Source organism: Polypterus senegalus, chromosome 4 (genome assembly GCF_016835505.1).
Source record: "Polypterus senegalus isolate Bchr_013 chromosome 4, ASM1683550v1, whole genome shotgun sequence".
Classification (NCBI taxonomy): Eukaryota; Metazoa; Chordata; class Cladistia; order Polypteriformes; family Polypteridae; genus Polypterus; species Polypterus senegalus.
The window spans coordinates 252,437,216-252,454,693 of record NC_053157.1 but is presented as its reverse complement, the minus strand read 5'-3'; the positions used below and the strand labels follow the sequence as shown (position 1 = coordinate 252,454,693).

The 17,478-nt window shown below is 42.6% G+C and overlaps 2 protein-coding genes and 1 long non-coding RNA gene across 5 annotated transcripts in view; 1 reads left to right on the top strand and 2 right to left on the bottom strand.

Annotated features, from left to right (window-relative positions):
* The window catches only part of LOC120528485 (zinc finger and SCAN domain-containing protein 2-like), a 422,905-nt gene that overhangs the window by 260,278 nt on the left and 145,149 nt on the right, over window positions 1-17,478 (bottom strand). The gene's annotated exons all lie outside the window — the stretch shown is intronic.
* Window positions 1-17,478, bottom strand: part of LOC120528477 (zinc finger protein 502-like) — a 691,287-nt gene that overhangs the window by 571,459 nt on the left and 102,350 nt on the right. The gene's annotated exons all lie outside the window — the stretch shown is intronic.
* On the top strand, window positions 970-16,571 carry LOC120528496. 2 transcript variants are annotated; one of them, XR_005633532.1, is made up of 3 exons: window positions 970-1,055; window positions 15,169-15,323; window positions 15,425-16,571. It is a non-coding gene; the product is annotated as an uncharacterized LOC120528496 (long non-coding RNA). The 2 variants fall into 2 exon arrangements; XR_005633533.1 differs by lacking the exon at window positions 970-1,055 and adding an exon at window positions 3,511-3,549.

The following is a 17,478-nucleotide window of genomic DNA, read 5'->3' as shown; positions in this document are numbered from 1 at the left end:
CCATGTCAAAGTACCTAAACTAATAGAGCCGGTGCAGCTTACCGTATATCAAACTGGCTCATTCGCCTTGTGATCGTGTTCTCCGATACACCATATAGATCTGCAATCTGTCGTACTTTTAAACGGCATAACAGAAGGTGTTCTATTGACTCAGCAAAGGATGGACGTCCAGAGCAGGCAACTGCGTCACCTGAACTGGAGTGTAGTTGAGTCCGCTCCACCTGTTCTTCGATAATTTCAAAAATAGTTTCATCTACATCGGAGTCTAAAAGGGCCACCAACATTGTCATTTCTTCTAATAAATCTTCAATTCTGTCTCTGAAATACGTAATATCTTCGGCAGAATCCATTTCATCGGCAGTAGTAAGCATTTTTCTAATTCATTCTTGTGCTATCGATTCACCAATCAGTAACTAGAGGGCGTGTTAGAGCCCACCCTCTCAACTTTGACGAGTGAAATTGACAGTTTTATTTCAAGCCGTATTTCATGACGGTTTGCAGGAATGTTACGGACAAAATGAAATAAATAAATAAATAAGCAACGAAAAACATATTTCGTGACACATTTATTTATTTATGCTCTCATTTCATGACATATTTATTTATTAAGGCTTTCATTTCATGACACATTTATTTATTTATGCTCACATTTCACAGTACTTTTATTTATTTACGCATTTATTTATTTATTTCATTTTGTCCGAAATATTCCTCCATACTCCACAGTGGCTGCAGCCAGACCCCTCTCGTTGCCGGCCCGATCTGCGTGCGCGTGCGTATTGAAAGGCTACGTCATCGCACACTTTACGGTGCTGCCCAATCTGTTAAACGCATGCGTGAACACTTTACGGCATGTTAGGCTTTCAATACGCCTGCGCGCGCAAATCGGGTAGGTACGCATATCGGGTAATGACGGGGTCGTCAGAGTGGAATAAATAGACCCGGAAGTTCGTGCTTCCTGTAGCCGTCATGGCGTTTGTTTATATCTGAGAGGCCTCGGACTTTCTGAAGGAAGAAGGAAAGACGAGTTATTACCCTGTCGTTAACCCCTCGCGGTACGTTTTTCACTCGTGCGTGACAATATGTAGATATGTATGTATGTATGTATGAGTGTACAACACTCATCACTCACAACAGTGACAAAACAATTACATTGACAATCATGTTACGTTATTTTCAAAATGTTTCCTTTTCTTTTTCATTACTTCTTTAACACACTACTTCTCGCTGCGAAGCGCGGGTATTTTGCTAGTATAATAATATAATTACAAAAATGCAATTTATTATTGCACTGTTCTAGCCTCTGCACTGGCCCTAAATATGACGGCTTTAATAGACCTGCCATTGCTGTGTCCAAATATGATGGTGCCGTGTAGCTAAAGTGTTGTCATATCTACATGGTGGCACTGAAATGTATGCAAATCCTCTTTAATGAAGGTCTGCAGTGCACTTTGATCACATCTGAATTGTTTGAACCAAACCTCAATAAATAAATAAATAAATAAGTAAAATCCTCACCCCTGTGCACTAAAAAGAGTGAATTTGCTCAAGCCAGTGCTCACTTAATATGTGCCTCATCTTTCTAATGGTAATCTCATGCACTTTGACGTTAACAGTGACAAGAGCTACCTGTACGAGCCATGATGACATTCAGGGGGGCTCGGGGTCTTCTTTCAGCATCTTGTGTTCTGCTCTCAGCCTGAACTCGCTGGGCAGCATGGCCTGGACAAGTTGGCAGTGGTGTGAAATCTTCACTTGGAGATGATCTTGGGCCCTTCTGTCTCCCACAGTCTCATCGGGTCAATTTGGAGTCACCACTCCACTTCACCTGCATGTTTTTTGGGATGAGGAGAAGAACCAGAATAACCAGAAACTCCATTCAGATCCCCTGTGTAGAACAACTGTGGGCAGGATTTGGCCCCAGGACACCTAACCAATGAAGCAGCTGTGCTAAACACTGTGCCCCACTAATACAAGCGGATATATTTGTATGTTTAATTTTAGTCCAGATGAGGTTCTAGAGGATGTAAATATCATCACATACATTACAATTAAGAAGAGAAAACACAAATTCAGACACATTATTGGGTAGGAAGGCTCTGATCTTAGTCTTTAGAGCTGATATTGATAATTCATTTCATTAGGATCTGCTGATATCCATGGTACCTTTTCTTTCTTCTTAATAATGTATTTTTAACGTAACATAAACTGCACATTTCATAATAAAGAGCTACTGCATACAGCATACACAAAGCACATTTACCCATAATGCACACATAATGGAACAAAAACAAGTTAAGAAAAACAAAAGGCATGTCTTAATCCTACTCCACATTTCTAATTCAATTAAATGTTCAATTAGATATTTGTAGCTGTCTACTACGACGACAAGAAAACGAGACAGTCTTGGTGAACGCTTCAGGTTCTTATCTAAGAATATAATCATCTCTGCATGTTCTGAGGACAACCTGGTCCTCCTGTCATCCACGACGTGTGCTGCCGTACTGAACAGACCCTCGCTGTCCCCACTCATATAAGGAGGGCACAGGTAGGACGAAGACTTTTATTGGTCCTCCAGAAAGCCAGTGGCCCAGCATCTCTTGTGGTATGAGGTTCACAGAGATAAAGATTCACCTCTGATGCTTCGGACTGAAATATCGTTTTTATCTTTATTGACAATTTTTTTATGCATTCATCTTCAGCATCATAGAAGAATCCACACAGGAGAAAAACCTTACTGTTGTACAGAATGTGGCAAACAATATTCTAACAAACTCAGTTTTCAAAGGAGCACAAAAATTGATACTAGAGAGAAGCCATTTTGCTGTTTTCAATGTGGAAAGAGGGTTTTCAACAGTGGGTGTTTTCGACTACACACACAAACTGACCCTGAAGAGAAAATGCAGTATGTCTGTTCAGAATGTGGTAAATGTTATGCAAACAAGAAAAGTCTTCATATACAAACAAATCCATACTGGAGAAAAATATTTTACTGTTCTGAATGGGGGAATCGATTCTTAGATTTAAGCGTACTTCAGCCCCACCTCTGAACTCACACTGGAGATAAACCTTATTGTTGAGGACAGCCGTGGCATGCAAGCTTCAAAGTTCATGTATTTTTGATTTCAAATCTGTGGCCATGCACTGAATAAGTCTGTTATTTATCAGTTAGCATGTTCTGAAACTTTAATGTCATCACAAAGATCAGCATTTTATTAATAACTAGCAAAATACCCGCGCTTTGCAGTGGAGAAGTAGTGTGTTAAAAAAGTAATGATAAAGAAAAGGAAACATTTTGAAAATAACGTAACATGATTGTCAATGTAATTGTTTTGTCACTGTTATGAGCGATGAGTGTTGCTGTCATATATATATATATATATACACGAGGTGTGGCAGAAAAGTAATGAGACTGATTATTTATTTACCAAAGTTTTTCTTTTTTTCAAACATCAATGTTATCCCCTTCAAAGAAGTTCCCTTGTGCAGCTACACACCGATGGAGACGTTGTTCCCACTATTGGTAGCAGCGCTGGAAGTCTTCAACCGGTATGGTCTTCAGCATGTCCGTTACACTCTTTTGGATGTTTTCTAAAGTCCTGAAATGACGTCCTTTGAAGACATTTTTCAGTTTAGGAAAAAAGAAAAAGTCACACGGACTGAGGTCAGGTGAATAAGGGGGCTGGGGAACTACAGGAATGCCTTTTGAGGTCAAAAATTCTGTTATGGAGAGGGCAGTTTTTCGGCAACATTTTGGCACACACCTTTCGCATGTGCAAATGTTCAGTCAAAATTTGATGAATGGTAAATCTGTTCAAATTTAATTGTTCACTCAACATTCTTAATGTTAAACGACGGTCTAATCTCACAAGAGTGTTCACATGTTCCATGTTTTCATTGGTTTTCAAAGTTGAAGGCCTCCCTGAAAAACATGAGCTCGGGATAAAGAATGTTCCCCATAGGCCTGTTTTAACTTTTCAAACGTCACACTTGCCGATTCTCCAAGCTTAACACAAAATTTAATGGCACAACGTTGCTCCAAATTCGCTGTTCCATTTTGCGTGACGCACAACCAAAAACACAACTTCGCTAATTGCAGTCACAAAAATCACGTAGTTAATGGAAGGAGTTGAAACTCGCACTGAGCTATGGGAGGGTACTGATACTGATGATTATCTGTTAAAGTTCTATTTAAATTTTAAATAGAAGGAATTTTTATTTAGTCGACAGAATATTATTCCGGAATAAATCAACTCAAACCTTAAATAACTTATAATATTTTGCTCTCCATAAAAATATATCCTGTCTAAATTATACAAGTTAGAAATAAAGTAAACGTTAAAAGAACAAACATTCAAATTTCTTTACTCTTATGTAATTTTATATAAAAAATAAACTTAAATTTTAAATATCCCAAAAGATTTTGCTCTCCATAAAAATATATCCTGTCAAAATTATACAAATTCAAATATGAACATGGTGCATAACAAAACCTGGAAATATAAATAAAATGTGTTCTTTTCAGCAATAACAAATCAAATCATTCAGTTGTCTTTGCTCATATGTCATTTTATCAGATTTGGACGCCTGGCATCTTTTTTTGGCCACAAGTTCGTTTGTTTGGTGTGATGTTCTGTGTTGTGGAGATTCTCAGGATGGACTGCAGGTGCTCATCAGTGAGGCGACTCCTTTGTGCTGTTTTGTTGTTATTCTTCATCACTGAGAAGAGCTTCTCACACAGATATGTGCTACCAAACATGCACAAGGTTCGAGCCGCAAGTAGACGGAGCTGGAGCATTTCTGTGGGAATGGAGTGAATAAACTGTGCGGGCCCTGCAGTATCGTACTTTGCCTTCAGTGTGCCATTACACTGCAGCTCAATCACCTCCATCTGAATCTGCACAGGTGCAGTTTCCACATCGACGGCAAATGGGTTGCGAAACAACTCAAAATTCTTTTTTTGTTCTTCAAAGTCACCAAAGCGCAGTGCGCTTAGTTTATCATCAAAGTGCGTATTGGCGAACATCGTTGTAGCCGACTTGGTTCAACATTACTTGGCAACAGGGAAAGTGGGGCAAGTTGCACTGGTGCATTTGTGTCTCCCATAAAAGTAGCTTCACTTGAAATCACTTTGTGATTGTGTATGGGTAAAAACGTCTGCTGAAGTGTCAGATTCTTCTTTAACTCTTCTGCTTTCTGTATCTTGTGCATTGCATTCAGGTCTTTCAGGTTATCTTGATGTTTTGTCTCATAGTGCCGTCTTAGATTAAATTCTGTAATTACAGCCACATTAGCTCCACAAATGAGACACACGGGTTCAGTAAACATATACTCAGCCTCCCATCGGTTTTTAAAGGCTCTATTTTCAGAATCACCTTTTCTCTCCAGCATCGTGTGAGCTAGCTTCGCAATAACTTGCAGCATCATAAGCTAGACTTGATTAACGCGTAAGTGTTCGGCAAGGCAGCTGAAGCGCTGCATTATGGGATCTGTAGTTTATTGTGTTACCAGCGCTTCATATCCCCGGGCCATTAATAACAATAATACAGTATATAAAATGATCTCGGGGCGGATATAATTACACGCCGGGCCGGATGTGGCCCGTGGCCCTTGAGTTTGACACATATGGACTAAATAGAACTTGAAAAGAAATATTTTTTCGAATGTGATTGCGCAATTCAGATCGAGTTGACACACACTACAGTACATCGAGCCCGTGTGCTATTGTGGTTTTGCCTGTGTGCCTCAATAAGTTACCCTTCCCTCGCTCTTACTTTTTTACCTTTCATCTAATGAATACACTGAGTATGGCTTTACCAAAACAATCATTGATCGCGAATAAAGTATCCATTATTCATAAAGCTTCAATTGGTGACCTGTCTTTCTGCGTTAACCACATATTTTTTCATACGTCTCAAACCAAGGGGATGTGAGGCTAAAATGAATCAGGAAGCCCGCATACATACTCAGTGCTTCCCCTCTCGGGAATCGAACCTCGGACACCGGCGCTAGAGGCGAAGCCTCTACTATTGCGCCACGGCGTGTGGTTTGTGTATTTGAGCGTAGCGGTGTAATTCGGTTTTTGTTGAGCACTCTTTGGAACTGTTGCTTTTTGTCTGCGCACTGCGTCAGTTCACGTGAGCCGCTGAATATGGTTTTATATGTCACTCGCTCACTTCTAATTGTTTCGCTGCCTTCTTAATTATATAATGCATGTTTTCTTCAGCGGTTTTTGGAGCTCTTCCTGGTTTTCTACGTAATGCATGATTATGTGAGAGGCGTGATGATGTCAGATGAAACTCCGCCCCCCACGGCTTTCGAGCTCAACTCCATTACAGTAAATGGAGAAAAATAGCTTCTAGTTATGACCATTATGCGTAGAATTTCGAAATGAAACCTGCCCAACTTTTGTAAGGAAGCTGTAAGGAATGAGCCTGCCAAATTTCAGCCTTCTACCTACACGGGAAGTTGGAGAATTAGTGATGAGTCAGTGAGTCAGTCAGTGAGGGCTTTGCCTTTTATTAGTATAGATGAATTACATTCCAATAGGTGGTGCACTGCAGATGATAACGCTGAGGTCCACGTTGATCACTTATATTTCATCCCAGATTATTAAATGCCATATTCCTTTGACATTTCTGTACTTTGACTTCATTTCTTGAGTGACTGAAGCAAATATTAGGACAACAGATGTTGGAAATTTTTGCTTTCTTGCCCAGGGTGTTATAAACTCTGAGAGTTTGCACTTGAATAATATGAATAATTCTTTATATTTTTATATTGTTTTTCTGACTACTTAAAGCTCCTTTACACAGTGAGTGGGGAGCCACTTCAACCACCACTAATGTGCAGCATCCACCTGATGATGTGACGTCAGCCATTTTTGTGCCAGTATGCTCACCACACATGAGCTATCAGATGGTGAAGTGGTGAGAGACACAGTCAGCTAATGAGAGAGAGGGGACAATTAGGTGGACACAATGACAAGGCCTTGGAGGGCAATTTAGCCAAGACATCTTTATGGAGGATACACAGGGATCTTTGATATCCACAGAGAGTCGGGACTTCAGTTTTACGCCTCAACCAAAGGACAGCACCATTTATACAGCACGGTGTCCTCGTCACTGAACAGGGGCATTGGAATCCACATTCAGTCCACCGGCTAAGCCCCCTATTCACCTCACTAACACCTCTTCCAGCAGACACCCGAGCTTTTCCTAGATGGTCTCCAATCCAAGTACTGACCAGGCCTGAATATGCTTAGGTTGAGGTAGATGACCTGATCTGAAATGCATGTGGTGTGTCTGCTGGTACAGAAGAGCAAGTGCAGCAGAAGTAAGACCCCCTTGGTTGAGAAATGGCATAAAGCCAAATGTTATACGAGCCTTCATGTGTCTCAGAGACATCAATACATTTGTTAGAGCTGGTGACAGCGAGTCCCAGTGTGTGGCACTGAGAAGTGACAGACTGGATGGGTCACTCTTATGTACTTAAGTGGAATGAGTCTGAGGTGGGCTATTACAGCGGGACTGGCATCAGGGCATCACTTATATTCAATTGTGTGACTAGGATCTGTGTGTGTTAATCATAGGGTGCAGGAGTAGACAAGTCCGTTCAACAGACTTGATTAAGTCTCACAAATCCTGAGATAATACGACTTGAATAACCAAGAAAATCTAAAAAACTGTGAAGGAGCCGAGAGTGGCGAGCGCCTGCTGTGTGTTACGTGTCTGTCTGTCTTGAGTCCTGACTCATTGATTTTTAAGAAGTTTTCATATTTCTACAATCCTCACGTTTATTAATGAATCCTATGATTCTGTTTCTTAGACTGAGTGGTCTTCAGTTACTTTAAGAGAGTCTTACAAGTGGGGTCTTTACTGAATAATCTGATAAATTACTGGGATAGACAAAGACATAAACAAAAATTCATTTTTTGAGTGGATTAACATCAGTCAGTCGATTCTCCTCACCAACAACATTCACACAACTCTGATAAGCAGGAGAAGAGAACTTATTATGGGATGGGCAATTTGACTAATATAGAGGACTAACATGGACTCTGATGTGGACTTCAGTATGTAATATGTGACAATGCCGGCCCCTCCAGACTCCCTCTTCCCACATAGGAGTCTGTTGAACCAACACTGTCGATAGTTATGACCGAGATAAGCGGACAAATCTCATTGAAGTCAGGGGATGGTGGAAAGTGCTCGAGTGTTTTTATTGAAGATCAGTCAAAAGTAAAATCAAAAGTGTCCACATGTGCAGTGTTCTTAAAAAAATACACAAATAAATCCGTAAAACCAGTGAAAGGTGGGTATAAAATCCATCAATAATAAATCCCTTAAAATAGAGGTTACAAATGCAGGGTCTCTCGTCAGGTGATCTCAGCCCACCTCCTGTCTCCCCGGTTCACCCATCACTTGTGAGACTCTGCAGCACGAACTCCTTTCTGCTGACCCCCATCTTGGCCGCCTCCACACTGCACAGCCAGATCGTCCGAGGTCGGCACACTGTTTGTGTGTTTAGACCACGCAGAGCCGTTTTCCACAAGCGAACTCCGTCTGCTTTATTCTAACTGTGCATTACAGTCAACTGCCAACAGGACTCCCAATCTGTTTATATAGTGTCTGCCAATAGGTGGCAGCATAACCCCTTAACACCCCCGTCTTCCCACTTTCTAGTCCAGCACATTTATTCTGGTGTTAGTTATTATTTATTTATACAGAAAAACTTTTGCTCTTTTTTTTAACTCGAACATTTCAAGAAAGTGAACAAACATATCCACATCAAGTAAATACTCAGAGGTCGAGTCTTTTCTGCGGCTGAATCTGCCTGCCACTGTGTGTATCGTTCAAGATGTCAGATGCATTCTCAGTTTGCATCTTCATCCCTGTATGTGACATGGGTGCACTGTGGGTTGCAGGTGAATGCTCCAGCTGGTCCTCCACTTTGGCCTTGGTTGGCACATCTTGGCGCGGTGCCTCGCTGGGCTATGTGTTAGCTTGAAACTTTTCTGAAAGCGTAGACTCGGCAGGTCTGAGGTCCACTCGGTTTTGCCGGTACAGAGCTCCGTCCACATCTACCAGATAGGAGCGTGGTGCTACCTGTTGGAGGCAAGTTCCCCGTCTCCATATGCCAGTTCTGTCTCCCAGAAGAGGCTTCAGTCTTATGCTTCGTCCCACATTCAGCTCGGGAAGGTCTCTGGCCGTTTTATCAAATGATTGTTTTGCGACTTGCCTTTTAAAATGCAGCTTATCAGGGACATCCGTAACTGCACATGGCTGGAGCAGTGCGTCAGTCACCGGGAGGGGTGTTTTCACAGCCTGCAGGCCATCAGCCTCTGTGCAGAGCTGGTGTCCCTGCCCATAGTCGGCATGTTTCTCCAGACCAAAATCGCTTTCCATGGGTTGTTACCCGCACGGTTTGCTCATCTGCAAAGGCTTTTAATAATTTTCACTGTTGATTCTGCTTTGCTGTTAGCTTTAGGGTACCTTGGGGACGAAGTAACATGCTTGAAACCCCACTCCTGAGCGAACTTTGAGAACATAGTGCAAGCAAATTGTGGACCCGTGTCCGTAATGACTCAGTCGGGCTGGCCGTACCTGGCCGATTGAGCGTTGCATCTCTTAATGATGGTGTCTGCTGATAGGTCAGGCAATAGTTCAACTTCCCAAAAATCTGAGTAGTGATCATCCAACAGCAGAACGTCCTCTCCTGCGTAGTTAAATATGTCCATACTCAGAATTTGCCATGGACGTGTGGGGAGTGGATGTGACATCATGGTCTCTTTCCGCTGTTCATGTGTGTATTCGTTGCACATGGTGCACTGTCCTACATAGTCTTTAATCTCCCTGTGCATATTTGGCCAAAACAGTGTCTCACGTGCCTGTCTAAGGCAGGCTGCTCCGCCTGTGTGGCTCCAATGTATGTGCCATAGCATCTCTGTATGTAGTTACTTTGGAATGATTACACGCTGGCCTTTAAAAAGTACCCCGTCCTGTAGACTGATTTCGTCATGGTAAGTCCAATACTCCCTAATGGCCACGGGTGTTTCCACCTTCATGTCAGGCCATCTGTTCAGCACTACTAACTTGAGGATTTGGAGGTGTTCGTCACTCTCGGTGGACTCTTTGATATGTGACAGACGCTAGCGCGTGACATTCAAATAGTCAGCCTGGTTTATGTCCTCATATCGTTCTGTTCATCGTACATGCTGCACACTGAATGCTGGACATGTGATGTGTGTGTTCCGTGAGAGCGTATCGTGTTTCTGCTCAGTGTGTCGCTCATAAACATAATCGGCCCGGGTTAGAGGTTACTTCCAGTGAGAGTAGCATACTTTGAAGTCATTTTGAGGCGCTAAGCAGATGTTTCTTAAAGATTGAGACTAGCAGTTTGTGGTCAGTTTCAACAGTGATCTCCTCACACCATACAGACAGCTATGAAAGCGGTGACAGGCAAACACAATGCTTACACATTCCTTCTCGATCTGAGCGTAATTCTGCTCGGTTACAGTGAGAGCTCTGGAAGCAAATTCTACAGGGTGCCCTTCCTGTAGTAGGCAGCAGCCGAGGTCATTCTGACTGGAGTCACTCTGTACTGTTATGGGCTTGTTAACATTGTATTATCTTAGTATTGGTGCCACAACGATAAGGTTCTTGACTTCATCCACAGCCCTCTGGTGCTTCAACAGCCTGCAGTGCCACTGCGTGTCTTTATCCAGGAGCCTGCGCAAAGGCTCGCACACCTCTGAGATGTGTGGCATGAATTTCAACGGGTGTGTAATGAATCTGATGAACCTTTGTACACCCTTTGAATCTGTGGGAGCAAGCATGTCTTTTATAGCCCTTACCTTCTCTGGTTCTGGCTTGCATCCCTCAGCTGAGAGTATGTGTCCATGAAAACGAACTTCGTTCAGTTTAAACTGCAGCTTGTTGATGTTCAGTCTCAGCTTCACTTTCCTGCAGCGGCCCATTAGTGTAATTATATTGGTGTTGTGGTCACGAGTGGCTTCTGCCAGAGAGTCTCCACAACCCACTATAAGTATATATCTGCAATCGACTTGACACCACGCAGGCCAGTTAATAACTCATGTTGTTTACTTTGGTACACCTCAAGAGCTACTGACACGCCAAAGGGTAGCCTGAGCCAGCGTATTCACCCCCAGGGTGTCCAGAATGTTGTAAGGAGGCTGCTATGGTTGTCCAATTTAATTTGTAGGAAGGCGCCCACCAATGAAAAAGATGGGCTTTGGGCAGCTTATGAAGGACATCTTCAAGTGTCGGCATTAGATATTGGGACCTTTACAGAGCTTTGTCCAATGTCTTTGGATCAATGCAGATTCAGATTTTCCCAGATATTTTTACTATGACCATGTTGCTTATCCATTCCATGGGGTCAGTCACTGGGGGGCTAGATGGCCATCATGTATGTGTTTGTCCATTTGGGCTTTGACATCTGTCCTTAGGGCAACTGGAACATTGTGCGGTGAGCATTGTACTGGTGTGACCGTCCCATCCAGGTCAAAGTGTATGTCCCCAGGGAGAGATTCGATGGAATTGCTGTATACGTCCCGGTATCTGTTGGTAAGTTCGTGTTCGGTCAGCATCTCTGTGATATGGCTAATAAATAATGAAGTTCTTCCAGTATTGTGATGTGCATCGGTCCCAAACACTCACATGTTGAACCTGATAGGATCGGATTTTGATTTGATTCAACTATTTCAATTTCTAGCTTGTGACTATGTCCCTTTATCAGACATTAGGTATGGCAAAGGCCCACTGACTTCATCACCTCCCCTGAATACAGTTTTAGTCTCGTCTGGATATGAATTACCTTTACATTGGGTGCCAGCTTATGTTTATCCCGTAGACTCATGACATTGCACGTTACTCCCGAGTCCAGTTGGCAACATTGTCAGGTGCCATGGAGCTGTTGGTTGGCAAACCTCTTTTTCCCTCTGGAGCTGGGTGACCCCGTTGTACTGGTGGTGTATATGTGTCTGTCAACATCGTCGTCCTCCACCTGTTCAAGCTTGTCTTGGGTGACTACCGTATGCAGCTGATGCTGGTCTCGTTTCGCTTTAAGGTACACCATCGCAAAGTGTTTGAGAGTTTCACAGAGTTGGCACACCTTGCCAAAAGCTGGGCACGTGGCACTTTCCCAGTTGTGTGTGCTGCCACAGTACTTGCACTTGTCAGCGCTCCTGGGGTTACTCGGAAGTCGTGACTTGGTGGACTTGAGTGTACCTTGTTGTGGTGGCTTTCAGATGTCCGCGGTGTTAATTATGTCTTCCACTTTAGCCTGCGTTAGCGCCTTCATTCGCAAATCTGTTTGCTCCTCAGCTCGGCAGATGTCGATAACGGATGCCAAAGTAAGTTCCCGTTCTCTTAGCAAGCAGTGTCGTGTGCTTTCATCAGCAATACCTAACAGCAGCCTGCCCCTTATCAGTTTGTCTTTCCACTGTTCATAATCACACGTTACAGCTTTCTGCCTTAGTTTAGTTACAAATACGTCTACTGTCTCACCTTCCTTTTGCTTAAGGGATCCGAAGACAAAGCGCTCAAAGATAACATTCTTTGTCGGCTTGAAATGCCTCTCGAGGGCAGTCAAAATGGTGGTGGAGTCCTTTTGCTGTTCCTCCGTCAAGTGCAGATTGTGTCAATAGACATGTCGGTACTCACTACCCATTACTCGTCTGAGGGTGGTTTCTTGTACATCTGCGGGTTTCTCATGCAGTCCGGTGGCTAACATAAAGTCCTGAAATTCTGCTGTAAAGATCTCTCAGTTAGTAGACAAGTCGCCGGACATCTTCACCTCGACTGGAGGTGGTATGGCATTTCATGGTTGCTTGGTTATAAAGTACTTTCCAAATGAATTTTCAGCTGGATATGTGGTTGATTTGTCGTAAAATCGGCGCGGTTGCGGTTCACAATTCTGACACCATGTTTGTGTGTACAGACCACGAAAAATCGTTTTCCACAAGTGAACTCTGTCTGCTTTATGTTAACTGTGCGTTACAATCAACTGCCAACAGGACTCACAATCTGTTTATATAGTGTCTGCCACTAGGTGGCAGCATAACCCTTAACAATGAGTGCAGAGGTGACCGTTCTATAAAGTTTAAGGCCGTTCAGTACACAGTCAGTAGTTTTCGCCTGCATTATGAAGACGTTGTCTGGCGTGTTTTCTTTCCTCACACGGCACTACAGATGTTTGTATGAAGTGTTCACCGAGCCAGTTGTTAATCGCTACGAGCTTCGATTTCCTCTGCACTGAGAGGAGGCGCAGGTAGCGATCAGCACACAGAACACATTCACTTCATGATATTCCTGATCTCTGAACATTTAGAGTGCTAAGATGAATAGTTGATATCATTTATATGATGAGATGAATTAAAGCGTGTATTAAATATGTGGTGGCACGGTGGCATCCCGGGTGTTCCCTACCTTGAGGTTTGCGAGTTTTTCTGGTGGGTTTGCTCGGCGTGCTTCAGTTTCCATTTTAGGTCATGTAGGATGTGGGGTTTTGTTCTGCTAAATTGCCCACTGGTGTAAATGTGTTGCTCGTGTTCACCCTGCGATGAGCTGGCGCCCCGTTCAGGAATTGTTCCTGACTCGCGCATGATGCTTGCTGGGATGGGCACAACCCTGAATGGATGGCATAATTAAACATGAATAACGAGGATTTTTCAAGGTTCCAAACACTCTGTGTCCTCAGTTTGTAGCTAGTTTTACTTTAACAAAGACGTTTATCGTGTGGTGATTGGTAATGTGGAGAAAGAAAATGGAAGGATAAGAACTGGGGAGTTTGGTACGTCAGATAGAGACAGCACTCCTGCAATAAAGAAATCCCACTGAGAAGAACATCCATTGAATTCTGTGTTCGTGTCTCCGACCACCAGCTCACGAACTCAACATTTACAACATACTCCAGTTAAACCAGTGCGATACCCAGTCATACACCCAGCTTAATGGAGCCTCTTCACACCTGCCATAAAGGGTCTCTACACTGGACGTACATCTGGGGACCCCTTACTGCAGTGGTTCTCAACCTGTGGGGCAGGCCTCCCTAGGGGGGCACGAAGTAACAAAAAGGGGGTTGCGAAGATGTGAAAAAAAGAAAACAAGAATCAAAAGTATGAAAAAAACATCTGTTGAAACCCAAACAAATTAATTTAAACTACATTGTGATACAAGAACAATAAATATAGAGTTAGATAAATGTCGATAAAAGATAATAAAATATGCATCTCCATTTCAAAAAAATGTTGGGGGGGTGGGGTTCGCGATTAAAACTGTTATGAAAACTCGGGTCACAAATACTTAAAGGTTGAGAAACACTGCGTTACTGCAAGGGATCAGCACTACCGCCACGCCACCGTGCCTGCCCTGGCCATGTTTAATACACGCTTTAATTCACTTCTCAATTAAATAATATCAAGTATTTATCTTAGCATTGTAAATGTTCAGCGAGCAGGAATATCATTGTTGTTGTGCCTGCCTATGGTGAAGTCATCCCTGATGGAGGATTGCTGGAAAGAGAGGTCCTTTCATCGGATTGGCTGGCCCAGCACTGTTTCAGTTGTGGAATGGCCAAATGGGGAAGGCAGCTTGATGGATGAGGTCTCCAGGACTCTGAACAAATCTAAATCATATTATGTGATGTCATCTACTGTTAAATTCTGCTACATACTTCGAAATTTTTTATTTTTATACTGTATTGACGATTTGTTCTGTTCTGTGTATTGTATTGTATTGTATTGACCCCCTTCTTTTGACACTCACTGCACGCCCAACCTACCTGGAAAGGGGTCTCTCTTTGAATTGCCTTTCCTGAGGTTTCTTCCATTTATTCCCTACTGGGGTTTTTTAGGAGTTTTTCTTTGTCTTCTTACAGAGTCAAGGCTGGAGGGCTGTCAAGAGGCAGGGTCTGTTAAAGCCCATTGGGGCACTCCTTGTGTGAATTTGGGCTACATAACAAATAAATTGTATTGTATTGTATCATGAAGTGAATGGTTTCTGTGTGGCGATCGCTGTGGAGAATAGTGGACATGTTGATTCTAATCTCGACATACACTTGTTTCTTTTCTTTACTGTGTGTGTCCTTATTGTTTTTATGTTTCTTTTTTTCTTCTCCGTGGCCCTAATACCCTTCCGCCCACAGGTGTTTAGTGCAGTAAAAGCCAAGCAGCCCTTCAGAGATCCCCGTGAAGAGCAGAGACTCCGTCCATTGCGGTGCTCGGCGCCGACGCTGCAGTATATCTGCGCTCAAAATGACAGACCTGCACGTTGAAGCCAAGTTCAGTGACAAAGTAAAAGGTAAGGCTATTTATTATTCTACACAGTTGTAATTATTCGACACAGTCCTAGTGTTTTATTTTACAGTGCATGTCATTTGTTTATTTCTCGTTCTTTTTCAGCTCGTGGCGTATTTGCTAAATCATTAATTCTGAGGGGTAACTTTGTTACAGAATACAGAGTTTAACTTCTGAACCAAGAAACACTAGAAAACCAAATCCTCTTCTTTCTTCCCCGTCTGAGTACTGAGCTCACATACAAATGGAGGTCTTACTGGTAGCTCAATGGTTACTGTGGTTGTACTGGGATGTACAGAAAATGTACTTGATTGACGTTACAGATAAACAAAGAGCGCGTTTCTTTTCCTCTCCTTTTTTGTAGTAAATGACACACCTCATCTTTCTTTGCTTTAAGAGCCATTTATCTAAATGAAGACATGACTGGTGGCTCTGGAGGATGAGCTCTTCCTTGGTGACACACACACCATAAAGAAGGACACGGTGAGCCCGTCGTGCTGGACATGCAGTAGCACAGCGGAGGGAGTTTGTCTGCTGCTCTTGTGAATGATTTTTAAATATAACTCGTATTACTAGGAGGCAGAGGCACAACTGAAACTTGGGGAGAACCTCAGAGATTTGAAGAAACCAGGAATTCATTTTAACAGACAGACAGACAGACATTTTCACGAGTGTTTCATTATTTCTGCAGGTGAATTCTACTAACAAACCATCACAGTGCCTTAATGCTGCGATCCTGACTTTAATGATCAGACCTGCTGAACGGGGAGATTTGAATTATTGTGACAAAGAAACTAAATTACATTTACTGTGAAAGTCGAGAATTTAACACATTGGACAACGCTTTACGAAAGATGAGTTAGTTTTTAAAATTATGTTCCTAAAAGTTTATTTAAATATCTAAAGTGACTGTTTTGTTTTTTTTTTGGATAACGGCACATAATTACTTTGTTGGTGACCTAAAAGATATTTTATTCACTTTAATTAAAGGGTGAAGCCTTGTATTCTTACACGATGTATTGTGTTTTTAAGATCAGTCGTGTAAACCTGAACTTGAGTGGATATGAAGGTTTGATATTTCGACTTAACTTGTGACCTGCAGCTCTGGACTGTAGACACGTGATTAGAAGTGAAGGTTTATTGGCTTCCAACCATTTCACTCCTTTCAGACCCCACTTGGCTTATCTGTTACTGTAGATATTTGATATCATTTCACTTACAAACGTATTTAGTTTGTCTTATTCTCATAATAAATCACATTATTGAGGTGTTGCCTGAGTTAAATCCTTACAACTCTGTGAACATGAGTACAGTTTATTAAACTTGTTCACTCTTTGATTTTCAGGACTACATCTCTGAATATTTCTTCACTGGGCCTTCTGTTTATAAAGATGTGGTTGTTGTTTTTAGTCCGAACTTTCCTTTGTGTTTCAAACTGTAAAGCCTCTCTGCCAGCATTTCTCACTATGCCAGTGTGAACCTGCAGCTCTCACATATTCTGTTTCTCTACGCCGCTGGGCTGTGGTTTCATGTCACATAACATCTCCTGGACCACTCAGGACCACCTCAAGCAGGCTAAGGAGCTGATCACTGAATAAGAAAATGGAATGACTCCTTAAGGATTCTCCCTCGTGGTTTGATTGTCTTTTTACAGGAACATCGAGTACCGACGGTCAGGAGACTCTGTCATTGAGCCATCGACTCTCGAGAAGCCAGCAGTGCAAACTCTGAGCTGCAGATCAGCATGAAAAGGAGACCCTGCTGAGCAGGCAGGACTTGGGGGGCTCTCAGTGTGCGGTGGGATTACCGGCACACTCTGTTACAGTCTCATGGAGAGAGTTGTTAGTTTGGATGTTTGATGGCTGACATTAAAGTTGGAGTTCATTTTGAAGGTTGAGTGACAGGATGGGACTTATAAGGTCAAAAGAATTTAGAGGGACATGTTGGGCGACTGAATTCTGTTACTCTGAGAAGAGCAATCTGTGTGTGTTGGTCAAATATGACGGGTTATGAAGACCCTCGAGGGTACAGGACTACTGTGGGCCAACTTAAGGGTCTCCCACGTTTCACACAATCTTGACAAGCAGTGTATGGATGTTATGGAATTATGTGAATTACTAGCCGAGTACCTGGCATTGCCCGGTCTTTGCAAATCAAAA